The sequence below is a fragment of the Pleurodeles waltl genome, chromosome 8 (genome assembly GCF_031143425.1).
Source record: "Pleurodeles waltl isolate 20211129_DDA chromosome 8, aPleWal1.hap1.20221129, whole genome shotgun sequence".
In the NCBI taxonomy this organism is placed as follows: Eukaryota; Metazoa; Chordata; class Amphibia; order Caudata; family Salamandridae; genus Pleurodeles; species Pleurodeles waltl.
In genome coordinates, this window is record NC_090447.1 from 1,223,423,742 (window position 1) to 1,223,437,482 (window position 13,741).

Here is a 13,741-nt window from a genome sequence, read left to right on the forward strand (position 1 = left end):
ACCGCCATCCAGTTCCCGGCACCGGATGGCGGTAGGGGGGGTCGCGGGGCCCCTGGGGGCCCCTGCAGTGCCCATGCCACTGGCATGGGCACTGCAGGGGCCCCCGTAAGAGGGCCCCTACAAGTATTTCACTGTCTGCTTGGCAGACAGTGAAATACGCGACGGGTGCAACAGCACCCGTCGCACCCTCCCACTCCGCCGGCTCGATTACGAGCCGGCATCCTCGTGGGAAGGGAGTTTTTCCCTGGGCTGGCGGGCGGTCTTTTGGCGACCGCCCGCCAGCCCAGGGAAAAACTTAGAATACCCTCCGCGGTCTTTCGACCGCGGAGCGGTATTTCGGAGGGGGGAACTCTGGCGGGCGGCCTCCGCCGCCCGTCAGGGACAGAATGACCCCCATAGTAATGTGTTTTATATGTCCTAACAGTGAAATATTGACAAATTCGTTTTTCACTGTTGCAAGGCCTGTCCCTCTCAAAGGTTAACATGGGGGATACCTTTAAATATGATTAAAGTGTAGATTCCCTTTGGGAGCGGATAGACATGTGGAGTTTGGGGTCTCTGTGCTCACAATTTAAAAATACATATTTTAGTAATATTGATTTAAGATTGTGTGTTTGAAAATGCCACTTTTAGAAAGTGGGCATTTTCTTGCTTAAACCATTTCTGTGACTCTGCCTGTTTGTGGATTCCCTGTCTGGGTCAGTTTGACAGTTGGGCTGGTTGCACCTCTCACTAGACAGTGATACAAAGGGAGCTGGGGTGTAGTCTGCATTTCCTGTGGAGCCATCTGTGCTAGGAGGAAGGGGAAAAGTGGTCACTCACACCTGAAAGGGCTTTGCCTGCCCTCACACAATGCAGTCTCCAACCCCCTGGTGTGTGTCTGGGGCCTGGCCTGGGCAAGGCAGGAATTCACAAACAAGTGAGCCTTTGTTTTGAAGTAGGCCTACTTAAAAGGGCAAAATAAGTATAAGAAGGGCACCCAAAACCACAGACTTTAGAACACTTCTGGAAACCAAGAGGAGCCTTTGCCTGGAGAAAAGCTGAAGAGCTGAGGAAGAACAGCTGCCCTGCCTGTGACTGTGCTTTGTGGAGCTATCCTGCAGTTGCTGCTTCTGCCAGAGTAAGAGGGCAAAGACTGGACTTTGTGTGCCTTCCATCTTGTGAAAAACTCTCCAAGGGCCTGATTGAGAGCTTGCCTCCTGTTGTTTGAAGTCTCCGGGACAGCAAAGACTTCTCTCTGCCAGCCCCTGGAGTCTCTGGAGAGACTCCTACTCTGCCAAGTGGTGCCTATCCAGTTTGTGGGACCTTGAAAGGAGAAGCTGGCAGCCCAAGAGTGAGAAATACACGCACTGACCGCTGTGCGGGGAAAAGATTGACACAACTCTAATCTGCGGCTGTAAAATCACTGCACCGCCGGGTTCGCAGCTGAAAATTTACGCTCGCCTGCAATGCGACCCGATGATTGACGCCCAGGGCTGGAGAAACGATGCACAGCATCGCAGACGGAGGCTGGTGAGATCGCAACCCGTGCTCGAATCATCCTGTGGCTGGCTTTCCGACGCAAACACTGCTGGGTGTGTAAAAATGACGCAAGGACTGTCCGGACTCGAGAGTGCTGACTGGATGGATGCATCACTCTCCTGCGGAGAGAAGAAATGACGGACGCTGACCCAACTGAAGGGGAAACAACGCAAAGTCTCACTTGTGAGTGAAATTGACGCATTGCAAGCCCTTTTTGATGAACACTCGCCCTTGCGGGTTATTTTTGACACACCCAAGGTAGATTTTCACGCTAACAGTGTTTGTGTGTGTTTTAAATTACATGAAGACTCTTTTTGCATTTTTAGTGATGACTTGTGTATTGTGGATTTTTGTCATTTTGGTCTTGTTTTGCTTAGATAAATATTTCCTATTTTTCTTAATCTGTGTTGTGTCATTTTGTAGTGTTTTCATTCAGTTACTGTGTGTTTTGGTACAAATACTTCACACCTTGAACTCTGAAGGTGAGCCTACTGCTCGTGCAAAGCTACCAAGGGGGTAAGCAGGGGTTAGCTGAGGGAACTTTACTGCACTGTACTCTGACACCATGCTCCACTACTCCTCTGTACACCACTCCACTGTTTGCAACTCAATGCCATTGTAATCTATAACACAGTATTGCAATCCACTTTACCACACTCTACAACACTGTACTCCACTCCACTTTCACTTACAAAAATCAACTAGACTGCATTCCAAACTACTGTAGTTCAAATTACATTCCAGAACTGGACGACATCCCACTACACTATACTGTACAACACAGTATTCCAATTTATCACAATTTACTCAACTGTATGCTATGCCACTCCACTCTGCTTCACTCCATGGCACTATAGTCTACAACACGCCACGCCACTCTATGACACTTTATTCCACTCTTCATTACCCCACTCCAGTGCATTCCACGTCACTATACTCTGCTCTACAACAATATATCCCACTCTATGCCACTGTACTCCGCTCTATGCTACTCCACTGTGTGATCCTCTACTCCACTGAATGCAACTCCACTGTACAACACTGTACTCTTCTCTATATCACTGTATGCCCCTCTATTCCACTGGGTGCCCATCTGCTCCATGTCACTGTACTACACTGTATGACACTTGACGACACACCAGTCAACTTCCCCTATAATACGCCACTCTACTATATAACACAGTACTCCACTCTATGACACACTCCTCCACTGTAATCTACGAGACTCCATTTGGTGATACTCCACTCTATGACACTCTATTTCATCATACTCCACTATAAAACACTCCACCTCAGTCTATGACAGTCTACAGCGCCCTACTCTACTGTTTGACATGCCATTCCACTATACAACTCGCTGCTCCAGTCTACGATTCTTGACTCCACTATATCAGACGATGCACTGCTACACTCTACTCAACTCTATTCCAATCTACATTAATCCATTCTATGACAATAGAGTTTATAATGTTCTTCTCCACTGTTCTGTAAGACACTCCTCACTACAACTCTCCTCTTGAGACACTGGACTCTACGAATTGAAACACATTTTTATTAAAAAATTTAAAAAGCAACTGAAATTCAATGAAAAAAATAGAGGTTAAATCTTAGTTACAGTTAGGAAAATGTCCTTTCCCTTTGCAAGCCAGGTTTGAACTAAAAATTCTAAAGCTATAGTTCTAACTGTCATTTACAATGTATTTACTATCTTCAACTTATTATAAGTAGAGAACCGTGTTATAGACTATTTTCAACTCACTAACCAGACAACACTAACTATAGTTGCCACTCTACCATGCATTGTGTGAGGGGGATGGTGCATTTCATTATAAAGGGGAGGAGGACATGAGGCTCCAGAAACCCAATTCACCAGGACTGACATGATAAAGAAGGGGAGGGGCACCCCCCCCTCCTAAGCCGAAAGAAGGCCCTGGGGATTACATCCCCGGGGACTGCATAAAAAAGGGTTTTGGGGTGCTAGCCTCAAGAGACCCCAGGGACCTCCTCCGCTGGCCTGACATTTTGCATATGTGGATGGAATGTGTGGCAATCTCCCACAGCCATTAAATTGCCCCAGGGTTCCCAATCCCTGGAGCACCATGTAGTTCCCTGCTTAAGAACGTGGGCTGGGAAAGTGTAGCTCTTGCTGTGTGGGAGAACAGAACATATTTCCTGTCTGCAAACTCAGCCAGAAAAAATACAGTGAATTGCTCCTGCCTGGTAGGAGCAAAAGAAAATTGCTTGGGAAGGGTGAAAGCAATGAAGGGAACCCTGCAGAACTGTGGGGTACTAGGCCACCCCCATAACCCCTGTAAGTGACCTGCTGTTGGAGAACCTGGACTTAAAATAGGTGATGCAACTCCTGCAGGAACAGGGACCTGGCATGGCTGCAGGGTTCCAGTGGCTTTCCCGTGGCACCCAGCAAAAATAATGGTCTGGGGTGTCCCAGGTGGCCACTGGGTCTCCTTATGATTCATAAAGTCGTCGTGACCTCAGATATACAAATTTGGATTTCCTTTAATTTCTCCTAAACTACTGAATGGATTTATACCAAAAGCACAATCTGCATACTGAAAGCTAGCTTTCTGCCAGATTTGGTGCAATTCCATCCACTGGTTCGGGCTCTAATTGTGTTCAAAGTTCCTAGGGAATTAATATGGGAAACACAACTTTTTGGGCCTCCCCTTTTTGTCGGCCCCCCTTGACGGATCACCTCCAAACTTTTGGTGAGCAACAAGAATCACTGGCATACTTCTTTTGGAAATTTCACAAAGATTCTTCAAATAGTGTCAAACAGTGACAAAGACAGAGGCAAATCAGCAAACACTTTTTCTATGGAAACATGGTCCTAACTATAATTACCTACTGGTGACTGCCTGTAGGTAACATATATATATCTGTGTGTGTGTGTATGTATATATGTATATGTATAAATATGTGTATATGTGTGTATATATATATATATATATATATATATATATATATATATATATATATATATATATATATATATGTATGTGTGTCTCTGGATATATATATAGATATATATATATGTACATATATATATATATATATATATATATATATACACACACAAAAACAACCCTGACAGTCATAGAAAGAGGAAAAAACTAGGAGACATAAAGATTTCTCCTTGTTACACCTCACCACAGGAGGCATAATGTTTTGGACCATCCCCAGGTTTACGTTAATCTGGGGAAACATCAAAATCCATAGGTGTTGCGTGGGAACACCCACCACAACGCCAATGGAATGCCACTTGAGCTCAGAGTAAGGCAACACAGTGATTTGCGTTGCCTTGCCTCACTCTATATCTATGACCGAATTCCAAGCTACACAAAATGGCTTTACCTGGCCTCATAGATATGATTTTGTCGTTTGCACCACCGGATCATCACAAAGAGTGACACGGAAATAAAATGACTTACTCTTTCTTGTTTCGCTTGGTTTTTAAATGTTGAATTCTATTTTAACGAAGGAGAGGAGGATCAGGATTGGAACCATGTTTCCAAATGTACACATGTAATGCCTCACATTTCTGGAACCATCTACTGTCTCAAAAAGCTTATATCCTTTATTTATTTTGAAGCAGTTTCAACTCTCTTATTTCCATACCACAAAATAAATTGTTTATGGAGTATAAGTACCACGTCTGTATTCTCTTACTTTACTGATACAGCAGCAATTTACAGGCAGGTTCCTGTCCTATTGTGTGAATGGCACGGGGAGCAATGGATCTGCTGAAGATAATTTTCATATGTTTCTCAATGACCCCTTGTTTTTTGTTTCTACTCGAATTGAATCTAGTCTCTCTGACTTTAAGCTCCACTCATTAGTTGGTTTTTTGTTTCAAAAGGTGTATTCATTTCATCAGCTAGGGGCACTATTTCATGTGTTTCTGTTGCAAATGCATATTTTTGTAGGCTGTCTTCGAATCCAATATTGCTTTTTTATATAATAAAGGCTAGTTTAATTAATGTGTTGAATACCGAAGCCCCATGCCGTATATTGCCCTAGGGTGTCCTTCCTCTCCTTTATTTGCATTTTTTGCAATATAATTTATAGTGTATCGGCTCACGTAAGGTGGCAATATAACACTTTCCAAAAGACATAGGGGCCTATTCACAAGGGAGAATTGTAAGTTAAAGACAGAATGTACCTTTGTATGCCTGCCAGAAATTTGCAGAGCGATTTGTGGCGGGCGTACATGGTTTTACAAATGCAGACATTTGCCAAAAGTGCAAAGAAATCCTCATTAATAAATCCCATACAAGGTGTGGAGTGAGTGCATGCCAGGGCATAAATTGAACAGTAACTGTGGGAACACTGACAAACGTATATTTCTGGGCATTTCGAAACTTTGCTCTAAGTCCAACCACTTTCCATCTGGAAATAGTGGGAGATTTACTCCAGGAACAGACTGTTCATAACTCTCCTTCCAGAGTGGGAAGGAAAATGGATCTCCCCAACATTTAGTGTAGTTATAGATGAAGGGAATTCTTCATGAAAAAAGAGTTCCCCAAGGAGAAAAAAGTGTGTGTTCGCATTGAGGACACCATTGTCGGATTCCGAACATCACCTTGTACAGGTTTCCTGGAGTACCAGTGGAAATGTTAGTGAGTAACAACAAAAGTGAATCTGCTCCCAGCAGGAAAAGTCAATGAGTGAGGGAAAATTCATAAAAAAAGGCAAGGTATAAGCGGGAAAGATAAGAGCGGAATAGTAAAGGTTGTATAGTTTCCTAGGTGAAATGAATATTTAGAGCAAGGCCTTGCATCTGCTCTACACAGACTCTACACAGACTCTCTATTGACAAATTAAACAACATAGAACATCCTGTAGTGGTCAACCTAGTCAACAGCATGTTGTGCCACCTTCGGCTTTTACAGTCATCGGTGTCAGTATCACTTAAGAAACTACAATTAAACATTGGCCATGTACCAAAACTGTTGCTCTGCGTTCACCTTTGTCATTAGCGGACAGATTTTGAGAAGGTGAGCACCATTGATGTGGAATTTTGTCATAGGGCCCATGGCCTATCAATGCTAGCCAATGTTAGCTGTGTCCTGAAATAGACCTGGCGTCCCCATTAACTGGGTGGTGATGGTCTTTCTCGTGGTAAGTGGAGGCTTCTTTTCGCTTGTTTATTACATTTTGCAGTGACTTCACTCATCACGCTGTGCTATGGAGACACCAGTGAGTCTTACATTTATGAATTGTTTAAGCACTTTGTGTGGTGACCAAATTTATTGTGAGTACAGTGTAAACATTTCCAGTTAAACTCTAGAGTACTTGTGGAAAAATCAAACAGAAGCAATGCCCATAATTTTCCCTTTTGCATATTGAAAAAGGTTTTCATAAGCATGAAGCAAAGATAACATATGGGTTACAGCCACAGCGCTTATTTCCCATACACTAAGTCATGTACTGCTGGTGCACATATGGCACCTGATTTGTGCTGTGTATGGGTAGAAGAATGTCCTATAGTCTCCTATCCTGTAATTATTCTTTGTTGTTATGATGTTGCATGTTAGCGAAGCTTGAGGAACAGGGTCAAATGATTGCCCTTATCAAATGGAGAGTGTACAAAGAAGAGTTAAAGTGTGATGTGTATAAGGGGATGGGTAGTGCCATGTGGGGTGGCTACTGGAGCATGAAGGGGGGCTGTGAACAATGTTTTCATGGAGGATGGGTAGCCAGGGGAAACAGAGTACAAGAGGCCGAAGGGCTACGAGGTGGTGAGGGGTGCAGGGTACAAGGGGTGAAGAACACAGGATGAAGCTAGTTGAAGAATTTAGAGCGCCAGGGAGCAGAGTGCAATGGGAAAGAGTGCAGGTTGTTGGTGAGAGCGGGGTGATATGAGTAAGGAATGGAGGGTGCAAGGTTGTATAGAGTAAAGAGTGTAAAGGAGGCGAGGAGTGCACAACAAGGTGGTGCTGAGCCAAGCGCACATGGGAGTAAGAAATGGTGACTTTTAGATTGCACACTGATTTAATAAAAGATGCATTCGACAGCAGGGCTAGCATAGTGACTGGAAGGTGTGTTTTAAAGGTAATAGTCATCAAGACCATGTGATTGATTGCTTTACCCACCTGATATGAGGCCACAAAAGATTACTACTCTTCCAACCAATTTAATTCGTATGAAACGTGCTTGCTTTGATATTCTGCACTTCAAAAGCAAAACTATCCTTATAGCATGTGTGAATGTTTAACGTTTAGTTTTAAAAGGATGCTGGCCAGGTAATGGTGATGTAATTGCATTTTGTCAAAATTAATAAAACCTGCCTTCTCATCACTGTTGACATTTTCTCGGGTAATTTTTCACTGAGGATAATATCTGTCTTGCTGCTCTTTGGCAGATCCCTTATACTATTTCCTAATAATTCTTTCATGAGGATGAATTCAGCAAGAATGAATCCTCGCCATGGGTAAATAGAACTATGTGACTAGCCAGCATGACAGCGAATTTGCACGTGAGTAGCATTTGTGCCAGAAAGGACTTGCATGTCACAAAATATTCAAATGACCGTTGATTTGAATTGAAGGCTCACTGATGCTAATTCTGACAAGCTTTTCATAGACCGTCTGCTTGATCACAAACATTGCATGGCAGTCTAGCATCCAAAGTGGAAATGCATTGCAAAGATTGCAAAACAGGCAGCCAGAATACGCCTGAACCTACAGTGATTACCACGTGACAACATTACTGAAATCCGGCCTCTGGCACATGGATTTCGATTTACCAAAATGTCAATGGTAGAGGAAGAAACAACCAGTACACTTTGGCCCCAAAGGCATCTCGGATTTGAGCACTTTTTGCCACTTATTGCCACTAAGCAGCCATCTATTGACTGCCATTGTATAACCTCTTGTTTTATAGTTGTATAGAATAAATATTTTCAGTATTGAGGTTTGTTCCGATGAGAATCCCTTACAACGGTGTAACATTAACTACATAGTGAAGAAAGTTCAATGACAACTCTGTATCTTACACAACATACAATACTCTGAAACAACTCATAAATGAGGAAGTCTTCTCTACTTAAAAAGAGTGTCCCGTGCTTTTAGGAACTGAGAACGGTGGAAGCAAAGGGCCACCCAAGTCCCCTCATCCTTGGAGCTTGACCAAAAATGTTTTCAGCTCCTTCCTAAATATTTCTTCCTCTGTTATGAACCTAACTTGCTCAGGCAGTCGGTTCTACAGACCGGCCACTTTGAGAGTGATGGAGGAGCCTCTCCTGCACAGCCTTGGAAAGCGAGGAACCACAATTAGACAAACATTGCTAGATCACAAGGATCTCCCAAGGTGGTACTCCTTGATACTCTCATTGAGATACTTGGGCCCCTTTATTATGGAAAGCTTGATGGTTCAGAGTCAGTGCCTTGAACACTATGGGGGTTATTCTAACTTTGGAGGAGGTGTTAATCCGTCCCAAAAGTGACAGAAAAGTGACGGATTTACCACCAGCCGTATTACGAGTCCATTATATCCTATGGAACTCGTAATACGGCTGGTGGTATATCCGTCACTTTACCGTCACTTTTGGGACGGATTAACACTCCTCCAAAGTTAGAATAACCCCCTATGTGTTGTAGCAGTGACAGCCAGTGTAGTCTTTCCCAAAATAGGGTCACTGAGGAATACTTCAGAACTTTAAACAGCAGGCTGACTGCTATGTTCTAAATAATTTGCAAGCGTTGGGTCAGGTAATCTGGAAGATCCCAGTACAGAACACTGGCTTGATCCAGCCTGGAGAGGATCAGTGTCCTCATCACTGTAACCTGTACACAGTGTGGAAGGTAGTGAAGAAAGTTCCTCAGCATGCAGAGAATCTAAAAGCAGGTCTTTACAACTGCTGACACCTGTACCCTAAATGAAAGTTGTCTGTCAAACATAACACCTAAGTTTTTAGCCACTGCCGTTGGAGGGAGCTTTGGGGACACATTATTAGGCCATGCATCTACCCATCTGGGCAGGGGATATCATTCAAACAATAAGATTTCAATATGTCTGGGTTGCATTGCAATTTATTGTCCTTCAACCACTCCAGCAGTGCTGCCATACAACAAAAAAATGCCTCTTTAGCCTTTACAGTGCCTTCATCAAATGAGAGCAGAAGTTAAATATCATCTGCATACATGATGACTGTGATATTAAAGTATTCCACCAAATAAGCTGTCACCTAGGCTCTCATTATTCTAATGAGACTACTGGATTTGAGCGGGAGAATCGCATGTGGCGTGGGGGAGTGAGTATAACCCACTACAGGTGACATCTGTCGCCCCAATCTGGGTTTTGCTCCAGCTAACTAGCAGTGCCTCATCTCTACACAAGAGCAGGGATGATTGGGCAGCCAAGCGGATGACACAATTGATTCCTCAGGGAAATCGTGGTCACTCATGTAAGCGACGGACTTCAGCTACCGTTAGGTTCACTGCAGCAGGATGATGTGTATAAGTGGCCAATAAAGGCCAGGTAGGACCATTACTTAGCGGACCTAACCTAACGTGTAGACTTGTATGTGGTAGGGCGCCATCAAGCCAATTATTATGTTCTTAATAAGATAGAGGTATCTCTAGATAAGCATATGCTCTGTATTGTGCAGGCACATTTGCAGGTGTATAGTGATGAAATGTATTGGTGTTCCTATCAACTGCTGGAAATGTGACCCAAGATTGAAAAAGTTCTGTTGTGTAGGCTGGGTGAGCCTCAACAAGAAATGCGACTGGACCCCTCTGGGCGGTTAGGACATGTGCCAGTAAATGTGCAGTGAGGGGTGGTCGCATATTGACTGCAATTGCTACCTGTTGTGGATTCGCCATAATGTGTAGTAACTTTTGTTCAGAGATAAGCACACCAAATGGGGATTATCTTTTTAGAGTTCAGCGTTAGTTAGGTACTCCCTACTTAGCTGAGGAGGAAGTCCTCAATATCACGGACGTCTCTGTATATAGTACTGAGGTGTCTTTGTATATAGCGAGACAGAGATACACAGGAGGACCTAAAAATTAGAGCCTGACCAAAGGTTGGCGGCGCCATGTCGCGTAGGCTCTCATTATTCTAATGAGACTACTGGATTTGAGCAGCAGAATCGCCTGTGGCATGGGGGACTGAGGCTACCCCACTACCGGTGACACCTGTTGCCCCAATCGGGGTTTTGCTCCGGCTAACTAGCAGTGCCTCATCTCTACCCAAGAGCAGGGATGATTGGGCAGCCGAGCGCATGACACAATTGACTCCTCAGGGAAATCGTGGTCACTCAGATCGCATCCGTTTCTCTCAGCTACATTAGTCTCATACATACAAAGAAAAACAGAGACAGTATATGTCTCAATAAGGTTTTAATGAAGCGACTGCATCTTAGATACTATGTACTGCAATAACCAGGATGATAAAGCATGACAGGATTAAAATTGTGACAAGGAGAGTGAAGCATAGAAATAATGCTACCATATTGTCATGTGAGTCAATAGACTAATTCCTACTTAGGCTATATTACAGCACAACATGTTAAGCTCTAGTTCTGCCCTTCAGGTTCCCCTGGGAAGACATCATCCCTCATACTTCAGCAAGAGGCCTGAATTCTGCATAAGCAGCTGTAGGGAAGAGTTCAGCAATCAGCATAAGTCGTGGTCATCTGGCTGGAATCTCCCTCTAACGTGTATGGGACAGGAAAGTGTTTTTTTAATAAAACAGCTGATGTTCTAAGAAAATGTCCCTAGGTAAGGATGTGTATGTTTCTATGAATACCAGAGACAAAGCGTTACCACGTTTACCGTCATCCTATCTTACTGCAGCCTTGAGAGAAGCACAGAGTGAATGAAATGTCTTGTTTAAGAACGCAGTGCTGGCCTAGACAAAGAATAGCTAGATAGAGAGAAGCAAAACAAGACCGCAAACATGGTTATTGTTAAAATAATAAGCGAAGCTGAATAAAATATATCTAGGGTAAAGTGCACAGCGGCAGGGCTAGTGTGCTAAAATTATGTGCATGGAGCTCACCCCCCCCGCTGGTTTAAAAGTGGTTCAAAGCCTAATTATATATAGGAGCTACTAAAATTCAACCTAAGGTATATATAAAAAATGTTAATAATGACAAGTTAAAGAAGACAGTTGAGCATATTTAAAAGGACAATTTAAAAATGTTAACTTGTAGCGTAAAAAGGCTGAATTTCAAAAGTCAGAGTCATTTTGGAAGTTGCCAATAGAATCCCGGACAGTTGAAGAAAGGAAATCTTCCACTTCAGCAGGTGGTAAAGTAGGAAACTCATCGCCAAGAAGAACCAAGGAGCATTCATGTTCCAAGGCCTGAGCTCCAGCCAAGGCAGCAGCATTCCGCGGTGTACCCAAAAATGAGTTCAGAGCTGCATCCTCCATGAAGGGCAACTCATAAGCAGCTTCCAGTAGCAAACGCACCCTCAACGCACATGTCCGGTAATTAACCCTCAGTGAGAACATCAACAGATCAGCATCCAATGAAAGCAAGCGCTGTGTAGAAAGACAGACTTTCAGTGCATGTTCGAACGAGCACCAGAGGCATGGGCTGCACACAATGCAAAACCGGTCTGAATGACAGTGACCAGTCACACTCCAATTGCTCCAGGAGTGTTGCTCCAAAGTACTGCCTCATGCGTTCACGACACAGCTGGGCTGGTGGGAGTGCTTTCCTTCCTCCTTATTGCAGATCGACAGCCATTGCGCAGTAAAAGTAGCATTAGCACAATGCCACCCTTTATAGCCAAAGTTACTAGAAATCCCCCGAAAATACTGGAGAATATTGAGTGGATAGCTGATGGTATTAAACCGAATATAAAGGAGGAGGTGTGAACGAAACCAGAGCCAGCAGCCTTAAAGAAATTTGCGATTCCAGTAGTACTGGGCCCATTTAATATTCGTCCCACGAGCTCACCAAACTGTCTCAGAAAGTTAGTACTTAAAAGGGACTTTATCTCTCCTGATGACCTTGCCACCTGAAGTGCGTAGGTCTCACATGCAGATGTAAGCGCCACATGTTTTTGGGACAATAAAGCCTTGAGTCTGCTCAACTTGTCAAAATTCACATTAGAAGTAGCAATATGGAGCCAAATCTCAGCTACTTCTCTTTGTCTTGTGGGAGGAAAAAGTATGTTCCCGCAGCATGTAACAATTTTAAAGACCGAAACAACATAAACTATTCCGGCTCGCATCCCACAACAGTCTTCACTATTGAGGAGAACATAGCTGCCATTTGAAAGTACCTGGAACACAGGTCTAATCAAGAGGACTGGAACTCCCTTCAGATAACAAGCAAAGTTCACTGCTGAAGCGTTACACGCCCTGTGCAAGGACAGCTATTTACAAATCATCGCATGGCTGACTTCACTAGCGCTATGAAAGACCTCTTTCATGCCACTGAGACATTTGTAGGAGAAGGACAGCTCCCACACCTCATGGATGTAACTATCTCCCAGCCATTCATATCAGCCTACTGGAATGTGTTTTAAACAGGACGTAAATTGGAGTGTTAAAATAGGCAGATTAATGAGCCCGTGTATTAACCATTCAGCAGACGGTATTTCAGCCACAGTAAAAGGCTACTTTTCTAACTTTTCAATACTTAACATGCCATAAGTCATTTCTTTCTTAGCCATTAGTTGTTGTTGTTGCATTAAATTAAATGTAGAAATATGTCCCTTGCACTAGCGTGTTGCCAGGGAACGCGACCTGCCTTCAGTGTTTGAAGTGTCTACCCAACTGCATGATGTACCTTAGTTGACTCTGTCCATGGTGTAGAGAAGACATATCACTTTGTATTATGTCTATTGCAGAAGAAACAATGTTGTTTAAGGTGTATATCCCGTCGGACAGGGTATTCATCCCATTATCTACAACAGCTAATGCCTTCTGTAAGTTTTCCTGATCTATTTGCCTTAACCAGGCAGCAGCTTCTTGTTGGGAAAGCTTTCATTCAAATTTCATTACAGACTACATATAAGAAGCGCTTTCTGACTTGTTTTCTGGGGCCTAACAGGAAGCCCTGTAAATCACTGTTATTAGCCAAGAGGCTGAGGTGTTCTCTAACAGCTTCTAGTGAGGAACTCTTCAACCACTGCTGGCATAGTTTCCCTACACTCTATGTTGTTACTATACCCACATGTTCGGATGACACATAGCGAAGGTCCAGCCTACTAGTTCTAAAACTCCTGTGGAGTTTATA